Source organism: Spea bombifrons, chromosome 9, assembly GCF_027358695.1.
Source record: "Spea bombifrons isolate aSpeBom1 chromosome 9, aSpeBom1.2.pri, whole genome shotgun sequence".
Lineage (NCBI taxonomy): Eukaryota > Metazoa > Chordata > Amphibia > Anura > Pelobatidae > Spea > Spea bombifrons.
Genome location: NC_071095.1, coordinates 14,409,978 through 14,412,477, shown reverse-complemented (window position 1 = coordinate 14,412,477; position 2,500 = coordinate 14,409,978). Strand labels below are relative to the sequence as shown.

At 48.2% G+C, this 2,500-nt stretch overlaps 7 non-coding genes and 1 pseudogene across 7 annotated transcripts in view; all 8 read left to right on the top strand.

Annotated features, from left to right (window-relative positions):
- The window catches only part of LOC128465132 (5S ribosomal RNA), a 119-nt gene extending 97 nt beyond the window's left edge, over positions 1-22 (top strand). Inside the window, exon 1 of the ribosomal RNA XR_008344926.1 lies at positions 1-22. This exon is cut by the window's left edge and continues 97 nt beyond it. This is a non-coding gene — a ribosomal RNA (5S ribosomal RNA).
- Positions 23-234: 212 nt separating this feature from the next.
- On the top strand, positions 235-353 carry LOC128464184 (5S ribosomal RNA). Its single transcript, XR_008344035.1, has one exon. It is a non-coding gene; the product is annotated as a 5S ribosomal RNA (ribosomal RNA).
- A 203-nt stretch (positions 354-556) lies between these two features.
- Positions 557-675, top strand: LOC128463136 (5S ribosomal RNA). Its single transcript, XR_008343046.1, has one exon. It is a non-coding gene; the product is annotated as a 5S ribosomal RNA (ribosomal RNA).
- A 209-nt stretch (positions 676-884) lies between these two features.
- On the top strand, positions 885-1,003 carry LOC128465039 (5S ribosomal RNA). The gene has a single exon (XR_008344838.1). It is a non-coding gene; the product is annotated as a 5S ribosomal RNA (ribosomal RNA).
- A 209-nt stretch (positions 1,004-1,212) lies between these two features.
- Positions 1,213-1,331, top strand: LOC128464422 (5S ribosomal RNA). The gene has a single exon (XR_008344257.1). It is a non-coding gene; the product is annotated as a 5S ribosomal RNA (ribosomal RNA).
- Positions 1,332-1,543: 212 nt separating this feature from the next.
- LOC128462529 (5S ribosomal RNA) lies at positions 1,544-1,662 on the top strand. Its single transcript, XR_008342474.1, has one exon. It is a non-coding gene; the product is annotated as a 5S ribosomal RNA (ribosomal RNA).
- Positions 1,663-1,913: 251 nt separating this feature from the next.
- LOC128466366 (uncharacterized) lies at positions 1,914-2,022 on the top strand (annotated as a pseudogene).
- Positions 2,023-2,231: 209 nt separating this feature from the next.
- LOC128464695 (5S ribosomal RNA) lies at positions 2,232-2,350 on the top strand. The gene has a single exon (XR_008344515.1). It is a non-coding gene; the product is annotated as a 5S ribosomal RNA (ribosomal RNA).
- The last annotated feature ends 150 nt before the right edge of the window (positions 2,351-2,500 follow it).

Below are 2,500 nucleotides of genomic sequence, written 5' to 3'. Positions count from 1 at the left end.
GGAATACCAGGTGTTGTAGGCTTTTAATTTTTTCTCACAGTCCGGGGAGAGCTTTTTGCCATGTGTTTCTTGCTCATCATCAAAGCTTTAAACCCTTATTTGAACCTTCTCACCTTCTTTGTCCTGTCCCAGGGCTTATAATTATTTCTGTCTGATGACAAGCAGCAGCAGCAGCAGCAGCAGCAGCAGCAGCAGCAGCAACAGAATAAGAGAAGTAAAATAAAACACTTTCACACCTCCGGCCATACCACCCTGAAAGCGCCCGATCTCGTCTGATCTCGGAAGCTAAGCAGGGTTGGGCCTGGTTAGTACATGGATGGGAGACCGCCTGGGAATACCAGGTGTTGTAGGCTTTTAATTTTTTCTCACAGTCCGGGGAGAGCTTTTTGCCATGTGTTTCTTGCTCATCATCAAAGCTTTAAACCCTTATTTGAACCTTCTCACCTTCTCTGTCCTGTCCCAGGGCTTATAATTCTTTCTGTCTGACGACAAGCAGCAGCAGCAGCAGCAGCAGCAGCAGCAACAGAATAAGAGAAGTAAAATAAAAAACTTTCACACCTGCGGCCATACCACCCTGAAAGCGCCCGATCTCGTCTGATCTCGGAAGCTAAGCAGGGTTGGGCCTGGTTAGTACCTGGATGGGAGACCACCTGGGAATACCAGGTGTTGTAGGCTTTTAATTTTTTCTCACAGTCCGGGGAGAGCTTTTTGCCATGTGTTTCTTGCTCATCATCAAAGCTTTAAACTCTTATTTGAACCTTCTCACCTTCTCTGTCCTGTCCCAGGGCTTATAATTCTTTCTGTCTGACGACAAGCAGCAGCAGCAGCAGCAGCAGCAGCAGCAGCAGCAACAGAATAAGAGAAGTAAAATAAAAAACTTTCACACCTGCGGCCATAGCACCCTGAAAGCGCCCAATCTCGTCTGATCTCGGAAGCTAAGCAGGGTTGGGCCTGGTTAGTACCTGGATGGGAGACCACCTGGGAATACCAGGTGTTGTAGGCTTTTAATTTTTTCTCACAGTCCGGGGAGAGCTTTTTGCCATGTGTTTCTTGCTCATCATCAAAGCTTTAAACCCTTATTTGAACCTTCTCACCTTCTCTGTCCTGTCCCAGGGCTTATAATTCTTTCTGTCTGACGACAAGCAGCAGCAGCAGCAGCAGCAGCAGCAGCAGCAGCAACAGAATAAGAGAAGTAAAATAAAACACTTTCACACCTGCGGCCATACCACCCTGAAAGCGCCCGATCTTGTCTGATCTTGGAAGCTAAGCAGGGTTGGGCCTGGTTAGTACCTGGATGGGAGACCGCCTGGGAATACCAGGTGTTGTAGGCTTTTAATTTTTTCTCACAGTCCGGGGAGAGCTTTTTGCCATGTGTTTCTTGCTCATCATCAAAGCTTTAAACCCTTATTTGAACCTTCTCACCTTCTCTGTCCTGTCCCAGGGCTTATAATTCTTTCTGTCTGACGACAAGCAGCAGCAGCAGCAGCAGCAGCAGCAGCAGCAGCAGCAACAGAATAAGAGAAGTAAAATAAAACACTTTCACACCTGTGGCCATACCACCCTGAAAGCGCCCGATCTCGTCTGATCTCGGAAGCTAAGCAGGGTTGGGCCTGGTTAGTACCTGGATGGGAGACCGCCTGGGAATACCAGGTGTTGTAGGCTTTTAATTTTTTCTCACAGTCCGGGGAGAGCGTTTTGCCATGTGTTTCTTGCTCATCATCAAAGCTTTAAACCCTTATTTGAACCTTCTCACCTTCTCTGTCCTGTCCCAGGGCTTATAATTCTTTCTGTCTGACGACAAGCAGCAGCAGCAGCAGCAGCAGCAGCAGCAGCAGCAGCAGCAGCAGCAGCAGCAGCAGCAGCAGCAGCAGCAGCAGCAACAGAATAAGAGAAGTAAAATAAAACACTTTCACACCTGCGGCCATACCACCCTGAAAGCGCCTGATCTCGGAAGCTAAGCAGGGTTGGGCCTAGTTAGTACCTAGATGGGAGACCGCCTGGGAATACCAGGTGTTGTAGGCTTTTAATTTTTTCTCACAGTCCGGGGAGAGCTTTTTGCCATGTGTTTCTTGCTCATCATCAAGGCTTTAAACCCTTATTTGAACCTTCTCACCTTCTCTGTCCTGTCCCAGGGCTTATAATTATTTCTGTCTGACGACGACGACAAGCAGCAGCAGCAGCAGCAGCAGCAGCAGCAACAGAATAAGAGAAGTAAAATAAAACACATTCACACCTGCGGCCATACCACCCTGAAAGCGCCCGGTCTCGTCTGATCTCGGAAGCTAAGCAGCGTTGGGCCTGGTTAGTACCTGGATGGGAGACCGTCTGGGAATACCAGGTGTTGTAGGCTTTTAATTTTTTCTCACAGTCCGGGGAGAGCTTTTTGCCATGTGTTTCTTGCTCATCATCAAAGCTTTAAACCCTTATTTGAACCTTCTCACCTTCTCTGTCCTGTCCCAGGGCTTATAATTCTTTCTGTCTGACGACAAGCAGCAGCAGC